The 19,278-nt window shown below is 43.1% G+C and overlaps 1 long non-coding RNA gene across 1 annotated transcript in view; it reads left to right on the top strand.

Moving 5' to 3' along the window:
- The first annotated feature begins 364 nt into the window (after positions 1-364).
- LOC128122093 (uncharacterized) overlaps positions 365-19,278 on the top strand; it is a 340,108-nt gene continuing 321,194 nt past the window's right edge. The window contains exon 1 of the long non-coding RNA XR_008222330.1: positions 365-1,077. This is a non-coding gene — a long non-coding RNA (uncharacterized LOC128122093). The remainder of the gene's footprint in view (positions 1,078-19,278) is intronic.

A 19,278-nucleotide genomic window follows, 5' to 3' on the forward strand; every position in this document is an offset into this window, starting at 1 on the left:
TGAGAATTTTATATACATATTTCATAAAAAGGAGTCTTCTAAAATATCTCAGTGGGGGGGAGGAATCTCCAGTTCAGATAAGAACACATCCACCTTGTTACTTTAGTTCACAAAGCAATGCCCAGGTGTTTGTGTGGTAGTTTATTACATTTTAATGAGACGAGAGTTTATTATTCAGATATTTCAGGTTAGAGAACCAGAATTTAACAGCACATTTGAATCAGCCAGAGAATCATTCATTTCTTGCTCTTCTAGAATAATGCAGTTCTACAGTTCAGATGAATTTACAGGTTTAGTACATGTTATAAATAACATGTCCCGCCTAGTGTTTTTACCCTTATGGCGGGCGTGTGCTGGAATTTTCTTCCTCAAGGTGTGTCTGAATCCTGCTAGGGCTTTCAGCCCGTAAAGACAGGAAGTGCATACACGGCCACAGAGCACGACCTCCTTCTAGAACACATCTTGAAAATGTTTTGAACGCTTTCTGAGCACAGGGACAATGGCTTACGTTTTTTTGTGGGGGTGGGTGGGGGGATGGTGTCCTCCTGCCTGACCTTTGGCTTGCCGAGAGATGTGCATCGCTACCCTGGACTCCCTCGGCTGCTTTCAGGCTGTGGAGAAGGCGGCACCCACGTTGGGAAGCAAAAGCTGTCGCAGGCTGCCTTGCCCATGACAGCGTGTCTAAAAATACATCCACCGAGACGCAGGCATATGCTCGCGCCTCGGTGTGAAGGAGCTCTCTCTCGCCTGTGTTTCTCGCTACCTCCATCTAAATGCTGGAGCGAGGAGTTAAATTATTCCAGAAGGCCCGCCAGGGTCTGATTTGCTACTGTCTGCTTCCTCGTTGCCTTTGAATGGGACCCTTGATCCAAGGCTTTCAGAGACCAGCCGGTGCTGATGGGGGTCTGTGACTTGGCGGTGGCGCCAGCTTGCTCCTTCTCTGTCTCGGGCATGGTTTTCTGTCCTGCTGGGGAGGGCGAGAGCGCTGGGCAGAGGTGGCACCTGACCCGCTAGAACTCCGATGTCACTGCTGTGGCTGTTACTCCCCTCGGCAAGAGTCAAGGCGCACGCAGGACGGTGGGTCACCTCGCTAGCTATTCTGCACATTTCCTTTCTCCTCCTCAACCTTGTTAGTTGGTTAGTTGTTTTTTTTTTTTTTTCCTCTAAGTGCCCAGGGTTTGAGGGGGTTCCTCAGCCCTTCTCTACCCTTGATCTCTTCTGATCTGAATCTCTCTCCCGGATTTGTAGCACTTCCTCTCATTAGGAAAGCTTGCTAGACTCTCATTCCTGTCTCTGTAAACAGTTTTTTAATGATCTGTTGTTTGGGGGTCTCTCTTTGAATGTCAGCTCCAAATTTCTTAGTTTCTGTGGCTACCTCCCATGTTAAAAGGGGGGAAATTATTGTTGAGCTATTGTGCTGGAGAAGAGAGAAAACAGAAAGGACTCTTTAGAGTGATCATCTCAAGAAAAGAGATCAGAGTAGATGGACCACAGAGGATGCTGTGCGGCTGCCTGTACCTCTGTTCCAACCCGGCTGCAAAAAAAAAGGTCTCCAGGTGAGACTGCTGTCTCCTTTGCAGAGTCAGAGAACATCAAGATATTTTGTGTCTGGTTTGAAATGATTTTAATTCTAACAAGACGCTTTAGTGAAAGAAATCCCATTTTCCATGTTTGAGCAAGGAGGGGTACAAAGCACACATACAAACTCAGCTCCAGGCTACACCATTTCTCTGGAAATTTGAAAGTGAGGGAGAGCGTTTGCCCCTTAGTCTCTCTTCCCTGTTTCCATGTTAGCGGTATTTCTGTGTCCTTCGCCACTGAAGGCAATGCCTTGTTTTTCCACAGGTTTTGTGGAGGTTTCTGTAAAAATGAGATAAAAGAATTCCTTATTTTATTTCAGACGAGGAGTGAGCTCAGAATCCATCGAGCACAAGCTAAGGCAGGCATGTCCAACATAAGCTGTTACTCTCCATGAGCAACTAAACACCCCAACACGCACACCCCTCCCCAAAACAAACACACCCGTTAGCCAAAATCTAGGCTGACTGTAAATCCTGAAGTGCTTTCCTCTGTGGAGGAGAATGAACCTCCCAGGATGCTTTTCTGCAGCTGAATGTTTTCTCTTGCTTTTCTCCTCTGCTCAATTTCCTTAGCTTCTTTCATAGAAACCACCGAGACAGACAAAGAACGTTAGCCACACAGTTACTTTTAGTTCTCCGTGAGAGCTGGTTAGAAGGGAATAAGGGATCAAATATGCTGTAAACTGGCATTTGTCTCAAGGCATTTGCTTAACACATCTTATTCCAATGATGCCCAAGAAACACACGTGGTTGTGGATGCACCACAGCTAATTACTCGGCTGGGTTTGTTAATAACCAGAGTAGGACATAGATTTAAGGGGTAAGCAGGAGGGAAAACAGAGCGAGGCGCTGCTTTGTACAGTCTGTGAGTTGTGTGATCCAGCTGCGGGGATATATGCATGTCTTTCCACCTTTGTTCCTTCGCAGGCGTTGAAAGCCTCAGCGATTGTTGACTAATTGATATTTGCAGTCACTGTGATGGGCTCCTTAGGTCAGAAATGCATGCAGATGTGTGTGCCTTGATGCAAATACTAAGGAACAACCAGGCTCACTTCCACAGGCAGAAGGTCGTTCTCCATACCAACAGAGAGGTGTGATGGAGGGTGTAGGGCATAAAACAGGAGAGAGAGAAAGAGGGAGAAGGAGAGAGGGAGGGAGGGAGAGAGACAGAGAGACAGAGAGAGAGAGAGAGAGAGAGAGAGAGAGAGAGAGAGAGAGAGAGCGAGCTAGAGGCTAGAGAGCAAGGGCATAACCCTGCAAATAGTTCTAAATGCATTTGCAAATGCAGAAACCTTCAGAACCATTCCACAATTCAAGACACCTTTTTTTTCTCTTCTCTGTGAGACGCCTCCATCCAGACTATTCGCATAATAATAATAATACTAATAATAACCTGGACGAGGTGAGAGCCCTGCATCTTAGCTCAGAATTCATCCGGTTTCCTTCTCCCTCTGCCTTGTGTTTCTCCATCCATTGTCCATGCCTCAGATGGCAGTCACCCTTGCTCTTGAATGCCAGTGTCCCAGCAGGCGTGGGAAGGGGACCCAGGGACGGCATTGTCAAAGCCAGGGCTGCCTGTTGTTTTCTTTGTTTTCACCGCTCTGCTTTTTAATTTTTTTTTTCCTGATGCTTTCCTGTCCTAGTGGCCTCTGTCCAGGAGGAGGGAGAAAATTACGGGGGTTCATAGAAGAGAGAAATGGAATGTTTTCATTGTACACTGTTTTAATAAACAGCTCAGCAGTGCAGTCCACAGAATTAGGAAATGGAGTAAGACCAGAGGATTCTGGTGGTGGGAGATGGAGGGGGAGGCTGTGGAGGCCCGCCTCAGCTTCCTTGCCCAAGGCAGTTTCTTCTCTCACAATCCCTGTTGAGTGTTGTCTTTTTAGTCTTTAAAATCATGGGAAAGGGCTCACTCATCTGTCAAGCTTCCCATTTCCTTATTTATTGATTCTGTGCAAACCTATACGGAAATTTTAGGGAAGGCCAGAACTGCTGTGTGTTCTGTTCTCAATTCAGTTCTGTCTGAGTCTGTGGTTGTCTTTTTGGGTCATCTAAGTTTGCAAGTGAAATTTGTGTGGTAACTTTATGAACTATCACACACACACACACACACACACACACACACACACACGCACAATTGTTTGTGTAGGTGTCTGTCTTGGCTTTCTGTTTTTTTATCCCTTAAACTTAGCTGCTGTTTTGAATGACATTCATGCATGAGTGACTACCTTCTGTGAGCAGGCCAACTCCTAAGACCCCCTAAAGTTTTCAGAGGCTGCAGAGTCACACCCCTAATGAAATTCCTGGGAAGTTACTTCAAAAGTGTATTTGATAGAGCATGAGAGTGTTAGGTTTTTCAACTTGCCACTTTGACTTTCCACAGTTTGTATCTCTTCAAATAAATAAAATCAACTCACAATATTTCCATATACACTGACTCACAGGATGGATTAAAAGCCAACTCTGTGTGCAAATAATTTAGCCACCAACCACTTTCATGCATTTCACAAACTTAAGTTTTAGCTTAGAAAAATCACTTGGCTCCAAATAGGTAACTATCATTTACTTCCAAGAGTCCATTTAAGGAAAAAAGATCCTAAATTCTCCCACTTTTTTCCCTTTCATGCTATTACCCCCCCTCCCCCCACCCTCCACTCTGGCTGGAGTCTAAGATTCTTTACTATTTTCAGAATTTGCTAAATATTCAGCATTTCAGTTCTAAATGTATTTCAAGTCAAAGGTGGCTATACCTACATGCAGAGACCACACTGTATCCCCAGAAGCCTTTCAATTGATACCACATGCTGTGGGTGGGTGGTTGCTGGTTAATACAAACTCATGATTTCTTTCTTTTTCAAGTAATGATAACAGTCCATTTGTTAATGTGAGTCTGGAAAAATCTTTTGGGTTCCCAGGAAAACACGTAAATCTTAAGTCTGAGACTGTATGTGGGCATCTGGTCTGGTGAACATCCTTTCTCTTTCCCTTCTGAGGGACTGAGCCCCCTTGTCCCTCTTTTGGGCAGAGACAGTTTGAAATGTCTGTAAAAAACAAACTTCTTGAAGAAATGCAAGGCAGGCTACAGTGTGAACACAAGGCTGAATTTAATTGCGGCCGCCCTGATAGGCCTCTGTTTAATTTCCAGTGTCTGTCTGCTGCCTGCACGATCCTTGCGGCGCTTTAGACCAGACATTATGAGAAAGGATAATTTACCTGTGATATAGTACTTACAGGTATTAAAAAAATGCTTTAAAAATATTGGTAGAGCTAAAACCCAAGGCCTTGAATATGCTAGGGAAAAACCATTGAGCTACATTTTTGGTACCCTATAGTTTTTGAATTATTGAACAGTCATTTGGGGTTGATTCAAAAGTCAAAATTAAGCAAAGAGTTTTGGGGATGGAGAGGCTAGGAGTTGGTCTTCCAGCTTCTTCAGAGCATTTTGGCTGGAGAGAAATGGAGCAAGGATCCTGCTCTTCTGGTCAGATCTCCTTTGGTAAAATCTGAGATGGGTAAAATGTAAGGTTGAGCTCTCTTTCCACTTAAAATACCCCAAAAGCCACAGAGGTGGGCTCACATCCCTGAATCTGTAGGATTGAAGCCATGGAAATCCTACTTGCTCTTTGTCAAGTAGCTGAGTTCTCCATGGTGTCCTCATGCCCTGGGGGACAAACCTAGAAGAAACCCGTCTTAACCTGTGCCCTCGAGAGATGTTTAACTTCTGGGACGACTAGAAAAGAATAGCTAAGTTTGGTCCAAGACTGATCCCAAAATGTGCTAAAGGTACAGTTTCAAGTTTATGTGTTAATCAATATATGTCACATAATCTGTATAGTTGTTTCAGTAGACATAAAACTTCTGGTTTTCTTTTTATTTGTTGAGATAGGATCTCACACTACAGCCCAAAGCTGCCGTTTTACTCATGACAATCCTCCTGTCTCAGCCTCTCAAATGCTGGGATTATAAGATCATGCTACCACATCTAGCTGACTTTTAAAACATACAGACCTCTCGCCTGCGTAGTTGGAAATTTTCCTGTATCCTGCCTGGTCCATGGTTGGGACAAATCTCTCACCCACAGTCCCATAGCCTTTATAAAATAATCACATAGAGGCTTAATAAGGCTATAAACACCGTTATATTTTTTATTTATTGTTATTTTAAAGTAAGTGTATATGCATATGTTTGCATATGAGTGCATGTGCCCACAGAGGCCAGAGTCAGAGCCTCTGGAACTGGAGTTACAAATGGTTGTGAGCCACCAGATGTAGATGCTGGGAACCAAACTCTGCAAGAGCAGTCAGTACTTTTAACCACTGGTCCATCTCTGTAGATCACAAACATCTTTTTAAAAGAAATGAAACAGTACTTTTTTTTTCTTGAAACAGTACTTTTGACATTGTGGGACAATGTCTTACCCAGGATTAAACAATAGATCACATGTATATGAACACTGAATATAGAATGTGGCTCCTCATTATTCCTTACTGATAATGCCCTCATACTGATGTAAAGAACCCGATAAAATGGCAGAGTACAGCCCATGACTAATAAACTAATTTCCAGTCCCATGACTAGTTGAAAACATTTTCTTTTTTCAAAACTATGTGTTTGTCACTGAGACTGTGCCATTCTGAAGCAGAAACACCTTTTGGGTTTGTCTCGTATTAGCACTGGTAAGATTTCTTTTTTTTTTTTTCTTCCAATGGGGAGGCACAGGTGGCCAGTCCTCCACTATCAAAGGATCTGAAGGCTCTGCAGATCAAAGTTCACATAACTGCATTTGTGATGTAGAGATCTTAGTTGTCATAGAAGTACAAGACATGGCTCTCAGTGCTAACCAACCACCATAGCACACTGTCCTTGTGACATGTGGGGATATGAATAGAAACCCCCGGTGATTTGTCAGTAAAGGGGTAGCACTTGGAGGTGGCATTTTGTGTTCAAGGAGTTGAGTTTAAAAGTAAGCAAATGTGAGAAATGAGGATGTTATCTAGAGATGGTGCTTTGAGAAAAGTTTGATTTTTCACGCTTAACTGTTTTCAGGGTGGAGTCGAGGAGTCCACATGAATCTTTGTGTACAGATTGCCTACAGACCTGTAGAGTTTTGGGACTTCTTTGAAAATAATTATACTGTCCTGACAATTGGTTTGTTAAGTAAGGTATAAAGTTCTCTAGCATATGATAAGAGACAAAATATGATAACCCATGGCATATATGCATATTATGTAACGTGTATGCATTCATTTAGTATAAAATATTTACAATAAATATTTTATTAATTTATTAGGGGGTGGAGACTGTGCATGCTATAGCACATGTGTGGCGGTCAGAGTACAATTTACAGGAGTTGGTTTTCTCCCTCCGCCTTGTGGATTCCTGGGATCAAACTTGGGTGGACAGGCTTGGTGGCAGGTGTTCCTATCCACTCAGCTATCTCAATAGCTTTAGTATGAACTTGTATGTAAAAGAAGCAGTGAGGATTTGGGGGAAATCCTTCCCCTAGCTACTTCTCTGGGCACAGATTCAGAAATGAGATGGTATGGAAATTATTTGCTTCAGAACTGTTGAAAATGAAATTTGTAGTAGGGTATAAAAGGCATTTTCAAGTGAATAGTCCTTCACATCGTTAGCATCATTGCAGTATCTCTCCCCTGTTCAGTTTGGCTTACCAGCCTCTGTCCCTTGGGAGCCTCCTGTCCTACCCTTACCTCAGCCCCTGACAAGGAAGAACTGAAATGGTACCCAATAGAAGTGCCAGTATCTCTGGCCAGTGAAGCCAGGTTGTTTAAGCATAAGCTAAGAACTTAGAGATAAATGTATTCTATTCAGTCTATTGAAGGAAAACTATTATTACCATGCAAAGCCATTTGGCAATGATAATCTAATTCATCTTCACAGTCTCCACCCCCTGTATACATAAAGAGAAACTGGGGGTTCAGTGGAGTTTTGGCTTACCTGCAGTTAAGTAACACAAGGGTTGGGGAGATGGAACCCTATGTAAAATTCCGGATACAGTGGCATGCACCTGTAATCCATCACTGGAAGGATAGAGACAAGGACACATCTGGGCTTGTTGCCCAGATCTAGCCAAATCCAAGGGTTCAGTGAGAGGTGGGGCCTCAAACAGCAACAACCAAAAACAAACAAACAAAAACAAGATGGAGAGTTGATAGCAGTGGTCAGTGTCGGACCTGCTTTATAAGGTTCTTGGTCTCTTCTTAAAGGAATTATAATAAAGCACACACAGACTGCAAAGTAGCAAGTAAACTTAATTCAAAAGCAAAGTGATAGTATAGATCAGAATATTCTGTCGAGATTGACAGTGGGCCACCTGAGTCAGAGACTGCCCAAGGATGACTATTGTTATTGAAGCTCTTTTTATGGAGTTCAAAAGGGAGAAGGTTTGGTGTTCAGGGGCAAAGTGTAAGTGATTATCTGTTTTGATTGACATGTGTAGATTATGTAAGTTTTTCCTTACTATACATGTCCCTTCTCATAATGTGTCTGACTTTAGTCATATGCATGCTGAATTATGCATAGGTATAAAGTGAAGAATGGGCAATTCTTTCTAAAAGTTCATTCCAGAGGACAGAATTTGCCTTATTAGATATCTACTCCAAATTAGTTCAAACCAGATTGGCCTCATTGCTCCTAATCTGAGATATAACTGGGGATGTTTGAATAGAAACTATCCATACTTGATGGTTGGTAAAGGAAGTGGAAACTCATTCCATTGTTTTGGGAGAGTGTCTGTACAGGTCAATACAGTGGGGGATTCTAGGCTTTGAAGTAAATTGTTAGGAGAGAAGTGTGTGTTCATAGTACATACAGGGGAGGGTCAAACACATCATTAGGAGAAGAATGTGTTGTATATCCCAAACCAAGTAGAGTCCCATGTTGCTAGCTGTTCTGTATCCTTGCCTGTCTCAGAATGATTGAGGAAGCTACTCAATGGCATCCTGAAGCCTCCACACATATAGAGACATGTGCACGTGCACTCCTACAACATGTACACACAGGATCACATGTACACTTACACTTATGAAATGTACGGTGCTGGGTCATGAATTGAGACTAAGCCCATGCTTGCCAGGAGCTTCTTGGCCCAGTGTACATATTGCTCAAGGTATAGTTGCTGCTGTGGGCTGGTGAGTGTGATTAAAGACTCAGACTGCTCTTAAGAAGCACATGCTCAATTGAGGTCCAGTGAGAAAGAAGAAATACATTCTAGTATTCTGCTGCACAGTAGGGGAACTACAGACACTAGAATGTGCTCCAGTTCCCCAAACAACTTGAAAATTTTCAAAAAAATTGAAGAGGAAAGAAGAGTATTTAAGGAGACATTTAAACTCTGATTCATACATTATGATATGTCATATATTAACATATCACACAAGAAAATGTGAAATGAAAATATACAATTTTTGTGCATCAATTCAGTAAAAGACCATAAATTAAAATTTGAAAAAAAATTGATACTCCTTGCTAGTTTCCTGGCACAGAGTCAACCTTTGTGTACTTCATACACATTAAATATTTTTTTTATTCTTCTCTCATACAATACATCCCGACTGCAGTTTCCCTTCCCTCCACTCCTCTCAGACCCCACACCCCACCTCAACCGCCCCCCCCCCCCATATCCACTCCTCTTCTGTTTCCATTCAGAAAAGAGCAGGCCTCCCAGGGATATCAACTGAACAGGGCATACATAACAAGTTACGATAAGATTAGGCACAAACCTTCATATCAAGGCAGGACAAGGCAACCCTGTAGGAGGAAAGGGGTCCTAAGAGCTGACAAAAGAATCAGAGACACCCACCACTTCCACTGTTAGGAGTCCCAGTAGAAGACCAAGCTACACAACCATAACATAAATGCAGGGCAGGCCCATGAAGGCTCCATGATTGCTACTTCAGTCTCTAGGAGCCCATATGAGCCCTGCTTAGTTGATTCTGTGGGCTGTGTTCTCCTGGTGTCCTCTGCCCCTCTAGCTCCTAAAATCCTTCCTCCCTGTCTTCTGGGGGGGGGGGCGTTCCCTGAGCTCCATCTAATGTTTAACTGTGAATCTCTGCATCTGTTTCCATCAGTTGCTGGATGAAACCTCTCTGATGACAATTGGGCTAAGCACCAATCTATGAATATAGCAGAATATCATTAGGAATAATTTCATTGACTTTTTTTTCCAGTCATGTTTGGTTCTACTCTAGGTCTCTGGGCTGTCTAGCTTCCAGTTACTGGCAGTGTCAGCTTTGGGCTCCCTCTCGTGGCATGGGCCTCAAGTTAGACTAGTCCTTGTTAGACTACTCACACAAGTTCTGTGCTGCTATTACCCCAGGTTGGGTTGGAGTCTCAGTCTCACCACTGGAAGGCTTGCCTGGTTACAGAAGATGACCTGTTCAGACTCTGTATCCCCCATTATTAAGAGTCTTCACTTGGGTCACCCTTGAAGATTCCAGGGAGTTTCCACTGCACTAGGTTTCCACATTGTCCTTCAAATGCCCCCCAATCCAGTCGTCTCTCCCTGTACTCACTCCCTCCATCCTCTCCTCCACCCCATCCCTCCTTTTCCCATCTCCACCTGTCCCCAGTCCACCAGCAAAATCTCTTCTATTTCCCCTTCCTAGGGAGATCCATGTGTCCCCCTTGAACCCTCCTTTTTACCTAGCCTCTTTGGGTCTGTGGATTGTTGCATGATTATCTTTTACCTAATAGCTAATATCCACTTATCAGTGAGTACATACTGTATTTGTCTTCTTAAATAGTTATTAAGCTTTCTTTTTCTCTCATGTAAAACTGATTAAGTAGGACACAAGAACATCAGCACTGTGACACCGGAGGCACTGAGACTTTTCAGAATGTTTTCTCCCCAGTACTGCTCTCCTGAGAGAGACCCCCTCCTTTTTTAACAAGTAATTTTGAACTTTTCTACATTTGTACCAGTGCCTTTTTGTTATGAAGGTCAGCTACTGCAGTCATTCAAGACAGTATCAATATTTTTCCACCTACTATTAGCCTTTATAAGACTAATATGAGCCAGACATGGTACCTTGCCTTTGTAATGTCAACACTAGGGAGAATGAGGCAGGAGGATTGCTGTGAGTAAATTCAGGATCAGCCATGGCTGACAGTGGTACCTTGTTTCAATTAAAAACAAATACATGATCCCCTGCAACAACAACAACAACAAAACCAATATGGACTATTGTCTTAATTTTTAAATTTTCATTTTATTCTTTCAGAAGTTGGTAAGGCTTCAAGGGGAGGTAGCAGTGGATCTTAGCACTGAAGGTTAAGTATTTTCCCCAGGCAAGGAGAGAAGGTGATAAAATTTGGAGGGAATTCTGAGAAGACAGACTAACAAGAACCCAAGCATGGGCTTGTGGAAGTTTGTCTAGTGTTTAGGGGAAGGAGATCTCTTTTGGTTTAGCTGAGGTATGTGCTAAACGGAAGGAAATGGAGGCTTTGAAAAGTGACCTGGGCTGGGTAACGGTGGTGCATGCCTTTAATCCCAGCACTCAGGAGGCAGAGCCAGGAGGATCTCTGTGAGTTTGAGGCTAGCCTGGTCTATAGAGTGAGTTCCAGGACAGGCACAAAAACTACACAGAGAAACCCTGTCTCGAAAAAAACCAAAAACCAAACAAACAAACAAAAAAAAGTGACCTGGCAAGAGAGAAGGGAAAGGACAGCAGAAGAGAAAATTAAGAAGTGCTTTTCACCAAGAGTGGGCAGCATATCAGAACACTAGGAGACGTGTGCAAAATATCCAAACCAGTTCTTGTCCTCTGACTTCTGTCTTCTCCATCCAAGTTTCAGACGTGAGAGAAGGTGATGAGGAGGCAGGCAAGGATATTATGGAAAAGCTTGCTAAGACATCATTCCAAGTCTGATTTTAGAATAATACCATCAAAGATGCTTAAGTCAGGTGTGATGATGGAGGTAAGGAAAGAAGGGATCTGAGAGATAAGCAAGAATCAGAAAAAGCGGGATGGTGGAGAGAAAACATTATAGATACGTAAATATTCCATTCAAATGACCAAGATGAATCCAAGAGAAGAATCAGGGTGTGTGCATAAAACTCCAGGCTCTATTTGATAGGTGTAGGATTTGTGGTCTTGGAAGATAGACTGTAGTATAAAAGGTTGGAGTTTTGGAGGGATTAAAAGCATGGATGTACAAGTTTGTTGTGAAGCAGGAGAAAAAGGGCAAGTAGCTGCTTCAGCAGCAGCAACAGAAAGCCAGAGACAATGGAGGGCTGTGCTGATGGGAGCAGAGAGGTGCTTGGGGAGCATGGTGGGGGGGTGGTGGTGAAGGTTGTTGTTGTTGATGGGGACTTGATTTGCATCTCACAGCACTGGCTTATGATGGGGGTAAACGGTAAAAAGGTGGCAAACACTTTCATAGGGCAAAATAATGATACAAGTGACTGAATAATAAAACTAAGTCCTTGGCCATTTATCCTTCACTTACAGCCAGAGTCATCATCATCATCCCCAATTCGTAGAAGAAGAAATGGGCTCTGAGAGGTTAAATGAAAGTCTCAAGTGGTTCCAGTTAGTATGCTAGAGTTTAACCCAAATCATTTACCCAGGGTCATGTTCTGATTGGTCATGTGATGTGTTCTTAAAGGTCGGGTCCTCTTCACCTCTTTAATGCAATTTTAAATCTTCACTGTGCTAATTCATTGAATGTGGCACTGTTACACATGGTTGTTTTCATATCAGCATATTGTGTGTTGAAGATACGGCCCATCACACTCCTCACTATCCTCTTTTCTCATCCCCAAGTTCGTCCTCTTATTTCACTTCTTTCATTTAACTTATACATCCATGCTTTTATGTGATTGTAGGGAATCTAGGACCCACAAATGAGAGAAAGCATACAGTATTAGTCCTCTGGTGACGGCTTACTTCAGCTAATGTGATTGTCTCCAGTTGCCTCCACTTGTCCTGCATATGAATTTGATTTCTTTTATGGCTAAAAACAAGTTTTGTGTTGTATAGATACCACATTTTCTCTGTCCATTCCTCTGTTGTTGGATACCTATGTTTCCCCATAATTTATATGTTGGGAGTAGTATAACAACTAGCATTGATATACAAATATCTCTGTAATACATTGATTTGGTATCGTTCTTTTTGGGTGGGAGGGGGTAAGCACCCAGGAGTGGTATAGCTGGGTCAAATAGTAGATTTATTTTTAGTTGTTTTTGTTTGTTTGTTTTTGTAAACTCCATGCTGATTTCCACAGTGGCTGGACTCGTCTATAATCCTTCATCAGCATCATTTGTTGTTAATTGCTTTCTCAATGACTACCATGGTGACTGGGGGAAGATGGAATCTCAGCGCAGTTTTATTTGCATTTCTCTGGTGCTTAGGTTGAATGGTTTTTGTATGATTATTGGCTATTTTTGTTTCATTTTTTAAGAACCATCTGTTCATTTTATTAGCCTGTTTATTGACTGTGATGATTTCCTACTATTTGCTTTTCTGAGTTCTTTATGTAGATTGTATGTTAATCTTCTGTCAGATGTATAGCTGGCAAAGATCTCCTCCCATTTCATATTGTGTCTCTTCACTCATTGAACTGTTTCCTTTGCTGTACAGAAGCCTTGTGGCTTTGTGAGGTCTCACCTGTCAATTATTGGCATTAGTATCTGAGCAACTCGAGTTTCATTCAGAAAGTCTTTGCTTATGTCTATATCTAGAAGTGTTTTCCTTGTAGTTTCAGGTCTTACATTAAGATCGTGGATCCATTTGGAGTTTGTATGCTATGAGAGAGAGGAATCTAATTTAATTATTCTGTATGTGGACATCCAGTTTTCCCAGCACCATCTGCTGAAGAGGCTGTCTGGTCACCAGTGTACAGTCAAAAATCAGGTGGCTTCAGCTGCATGGGTTTATATTTGAGTTCTCCATTCTGTCCCCCACACCGTCTCTGTATGCTGTTTTTGTTACTGTAGCTCTATAGAATATTTTGAAATCAAGTATGATGATACCATCAGCAATATCCTTTTGCTCAGGGCAGCACATTGCTTTTGTTGTCTACCATGTGGATTTTAAGGTTGTTCTTTTTTCTTGATTGTTTTAGTTCCCTCTAGCTAGTGTGGATCCTGAAAACAGTAGACTCTCAGAAATCCTGAATTGAACTGGGATTGTCAATTCTTTTGTGCATCAACTTAATAATTTCCCACTTAGGCTTAGGATTAAACACAGAGGTGTAAAAATGTCAGATTCGAGAGTCCCGCTGAAGGTCTTCTGACTAACCAGCTCCCCTTGTAGAGGAAATGAAGAGAAAAAGGAAGAGACCGAAAGCCTCATACAGAATTAAAAGCAAAGCTGAACCTATACCCAGATCTCAGCTTCTCAAACAGGACTATTCTCACATATTGTGGGGTATGAGAAGTCCACATACCTGAGGTGTAAGACAGTCCTTCCTCCTCTGAGCTCTCCGGAGTTAGATGGAAATACACACCATAGGTAGGCATTAGAGGAGATTTGATAAGCAAAAAACCCTGGACTGCTTTTTCAGCCAACCTTCTCACCATTGACTGACAGAAGGTTGGTGGAGGAAGCCAAATGCAGGATCTGATAAACAATTCATCTAATACCGATCCCAACAAAGACTAAAAGGTGGGAGGACATGGTGAACTTAATGTGGATGCCACTGGGGTGCAGGGGCATCACTTGTTCTTTATACATGTAAAATAGTCTCATCCTCTTAGGACAGGCAAGAAGAAATGCTATCCCAAGTTAGATAACAGATCAGTTGTCAGACATAACAAGGGTCTGAGGATGAGACCTAAACTCGTCACACAAGCTCTATATTGTTCTGCATCCACCGGCTCCTTGTCTGCTGTGAGAGGATTATTCTAGCTTTTTCTGGCTACGTGCCCTCTCACCTGAGTTCCTGTCCAAAGCTAATGAGCCTTTCTTACCAGCAAGCCAGGGAGAGAAATCCCTGAAGGCTGTCCCACGCTCTCATGCATGTTGGTTCTAAGACTGGGCAGACACTGGCATTGTACCAATAGTGATGTTGGCCACAGTGGCCTCCTTGCTCCGTCACCACCATATGGGACCAGACCCCTTCAGCCTGAGCTGCCAGAGTCAGTGAAACCCACCTATGCAATTTATCCACCAACTGGCCACGGGAAGCCTCATCTCACCTGGTTCTGGCTAACCTGTTCCATTTGGGTTCAGTTCCACTCTGGCCTTGATGTTTTGGTGGTCTGCATCCTCTTGGAGATGGTCACCATGCACTTTACCCACACCATCACCTTTCCACTTTCAGTGCTGGGGGTGCAAAACAGGTGCTTGCTTTGGCCAGGCAGATAAGCATTCTACACTGAGTTAACGTCTCCTCCCTCCCCTCAACCCCAGACTTCACTAAGTATCTCTTTATCTCACCTGTCCTCAGGTCCTATCTCTTTGTTCTTGTAGCAGTCATTTTAAACACACATTAAGTTTTTTGTTGAAAAAAATGTTAGTTCTAAAATTAGCATATCATAAGATTTATATTCCTTGGTGTATAGTTTGATGGTTTTAACTCATGTTTAGATTTGTTACCCAGAGCAGGGTGTAGAACACTTGTCCTTCCAAGATGTTTTTCCCACATTATTGCTTTGTAGTTGTATACCTCCGCCATGCCCTGTCCCCACAGCCTCAGATTTGTGAGAATAACATATTAATGGAATCCTGAGAATATAACATTTTGGAGAGGTGGTATATTGCTTCTTCTCAATACAATGAGTCTTTTCGACTCATCCATGTTGCTGGATGTGTCAATAATTTATTTCATTATTGTTTGGAGAGACCCTTACTACATCACCCACCTTGGTCTTGAACTCAAGTTGATCCCTTGCCTCAGCATCTTGAGTGTTGGGATCACAGGCTTGAAACACAATATCCAGCTAGAATTTATTTGCCTTTATAGCTCAGTGATATTCCATTGTATAACAATATTGCACTCGGTCTTCCATTCATGAATTACAGGACATTTTGATTGCTTCCAGCTCAGAGCGACTGTAAATAAGATTTCAATAAATATCCATGAGCTGATATTTGTGTGATTGTAAGTTTACCTTTGTCTACAGTAAGTGCCCAGAGGCTTTTAAGCTCACCCCTTCATTTGGCTCTCCTCCCACTTTGCAACCTGGGTTTGTTCCACCCCTTGGCCTCCCGCTATCAGACGAAGACCCATGCCTTTCCTCTCAGATGAGCAGGCTTTGTGGAATCTGTTTCATTTTTGTCTCTTCCATGCCACAGCCTCCCCTTTGCAAATGAGGAACTCCCAGAACACAACCCGAGTGGAGCCCATTTTAATTAATCTAAATCTTCTCAGCTCAGTATTTGTTGTGGTTTGGATTATTGCACCAGTAATGTAGTACCCTCTGCTGGCTGGTTCACAAAGCTGGCTCTGTGCCTGGGCTAAAAAAAAATTATAGGTGGAATGGAGACAAGGAAAAGAAGTGGAGTGGGGGAGGAGGAGGAGGGAGAAGGAGGAGTTGTGAGAGCGCCCGTAGAAACGACAGCCTGATGGGGACACCTCATGTATTTGATGCTACACATATAGATAAATGCTGTAATATTTTTGTGGAACCTTACAATATTGTCTTCTGAATTGTAGGCAAAGATGGGCTGTCTGGAAAGCTGGACCCAGCCTGGAGCTGCCACCCAGATTGCTAGTTTGTGAAGCCTTCTGCATACAAATGACTCAGATCCAAACATTCAAAAATGATCTTGGAGGGCCATCTGGTTCTCACTGGTTCTAAAAGCTTCATTCAGCCCGGGTGTGGATCCAGTTCAAAAGATAGCAAGAGCCTTTCACAGAGAAGGTTTAATGTGTTCCACTGACCATGGCTGCAAGCTAGCTTTTAAAACCAGCCAGCCGTGGTGCTCTGAGGACTGGTGGATGATGGTTTTCATAGGTCAGTGGAAGCCTGATAAATATTTAATTGGCGATGCAGTGGTATAGTGGTATGAACACACACATACACACGGACAAAATTTTATATCATCAGGAAACATGTGTTAATTTGTTTGGGTGTCTGAGTCAGTCTGTGATTTCGACTGAACCGGCATGTCAGGCCATGAGGTCTGTCAGAGCCATGTAATCATTGCGATATGTCATTTTTAATTCGTGAAGACAATGCAGCCAGCCTTGCAGCCGGGGTGCTGGGTTGCTGACCGCCTTTGCCATGGACACTGTTTGGCTGCTTGCCTTCCTGATCAAAGGAAGGGTTGTGTCCTCTGAAGCCGGGGGATGGGGAATGCTCCCTTGGGAGGCTCACAGCGTGAACAGGAATGGGAGCCTGTGATCTCAGCCCCGGCTCTGGGCTACAACCAAATCCAGAGACCAGGCATCAGGGAACATGGGTTGAAAACAACCACCTCAGCAAGTGAAGTGCATACAGTGGAGGTGGGGGTGGGGTACCTGATAGACTCCTCATTTCCATCAGTTTTCACTGTCTCATTTGGCAGTAGTGTACAGGGAGAAATGTGTGTTTCCATTACTACATGCACACCAACCCAAAATGTTGCCTATGTTGTGGCCTTGAAAAGTTTTCTGTAACCCTTTCTCATACTCTAGGTTGTAGAATTCTGGAATGCAGGGACTGCATCTGGCTCCTTGAAGCCCAACCCAGCACTTGGCATAAGGAAGATATACAAGCGAGTTTGTTAAACACTGGGGACAGAGAACAGCATGTTAAGGGCACTGATGCATAAGATGACATACGTGGATGTTGGGACCTTGGTGAAGTCATTGTACCCCTACTCGAGGTAACTCAACTTTCTTGTGTTCACTCTTAGTGAGTCCCACATCAGGCCCCATCTTTTTGAAACTGTGCTGAACAATGGAGACCCACAGTAGCTCTTAGGTGCAAACAGATTGGTGAGTGGTTTTCCAGCAAGCTAACGTTTGTTTTCAAAACCAAACAGCTTCAGTGTTGACCTTGTTCCTCAAGGCTCTTCCAGGAGACAGGAAGCATATCCTCTCAGCAACCAGAAGCAAAACTCAATGATAGATAACATGTGTGTCTGTCCTAATGTATCTAATCTATAATGAAAGGGCATTTAAAATGGCCTCTCTAAGTGAGGAAATTTAACACTATTGGTTTCTTAAGCTCCTGACAGAACCTTGGTCTTTAGCTCGGTCAACACTTTTCAGTGTGACTTCTTTTCTTTGCATAGTATAGCATAATTTCACATTGGTGTTTGTGCATGCATGAGTGCTTGCCTCTCTCTCTCTTTTTCTGTGTGTGTGTGTGTGTGTGTGTGTGTGTGTGTGTGTGTGTGTGTTGTATGCATGTTTGTATGTTTGTGTATGCATAGAGGTCATACTCTCTGCCTTATTCTTTGAAATAGTGTGCCTTCACTCAGCCTGGAGCTCATTAATTTGGCTACACTGGTACTCAGTAATCTATGGGGAATGTCTACCTGTCTTTGCCTGCCCCGGCACTGCTGGGATTAGAGACACCTGCCATGGCACTTGCCTTTTGTGTGGGCATTGAGGATTTGAGCTCAGGTGCTCATGGTTATGAGTGAACACCTTATCCTCTGATTTGTCTCTCTAGCTCCATACTGACTTGAGATTTCTTTGTTGAGAGGGTTTCCTTGTGTCTTCAGTGTGAATCCTTACCTCACTGGCTGCTCTCTGGAGATCTGTGTTAGCTTCCATTGAGGTTACTGATGATGACAGTTCTAATGTGTGTGCTCGTTCATACAAAAGTTACCATCTTGTGTATTTTGAAATGAAAAGTATGGTCATGTTAAATGCCTCCATGTCATTGAGCTACTGTCCCCAGTAGCCACCCACTGAGCCCTTCTCATCTGCAAATCTGACCTGTGGTTATTAAACAATAATCCCTCTCTCCAATCTCTTTTCCCAGGCGTTGGCAGCCAACCCTTCTACTCTCTGTCCCTGTGAGTTTGAACTGACTTATAGACCTCATCTTAGTGGACCACTTATCTGTTGATGGCTTTATTGTCACTCAGCATATGGCCTTCAGGTCCATCCATGCCATAATGTGTGCTGCCGTTGGTTTTTTTCCCCACTTTTTAAGGCTGAATGATATTTTCTTTTGTTTATAATCATGTCTCAAATCTCCACTCACCTGCCCCTGCACATGTGGTTTCTTCCACTTCTTTCATTGGCTGAGAATAACTTTGCTGTGAACGTGGGTGCACAGTTATTCCCTTGACTTCCCAATTTTGCTTCTTTTGGATAAATGTCCAGAAATGGAATTGAAGGAATGAACAGTTCTTGTATCTTTAATTTGTGGAGGTTCTACCCCTGATTTACATAGTAGCTGCACCATTTCATACCTACTTAGAGATTCCACTTTTTTTATAACCTCATCAATACTTCTTATTTGCTGTCTTTAATGGGGTAGAGTGGGATCACATTTTATATTTGATCTCCCTCCATTCATCCCTCTCTCCCTCTGTCCCTCCCCCGCTTCTCCCAGTACTGGTGGTGATTGAATTGAGGACCTCACACCTGCTAAGCAAGCACTCTACTACTGAGATCTAGACTCAGCCTTCTCTGGTGCCTCTTCTTTTGAGACAGTCTCACTAAGCAACCCAGGAAGGCTTGGGATCCTCTTACCTCAGTCCTTCCAAGTAGCTGGGATTGCAGGCTTTCACCATCAGACCTGGATGATCTGCATTTCATGAATGTCCCATGATGCTAAATATTT

Source organism: Peromyscus californicus, unplaced genomic scaffold, assembly GCF_007827085.1.
Source record: "Peromyscus californicus insignis strain IS unplaced genomic scaffold, ASM782708v3 Scaffold_11__1_contigs__length_118956290, whole genome shotgun sequence".
In the NCBI taxonomy this organism is placed as follows: Eukaryota; Metazoa; Chordata; class Mammalia; order Rodentia; family Cricetidae; genus Peromyscus; species Peromyscus californicus.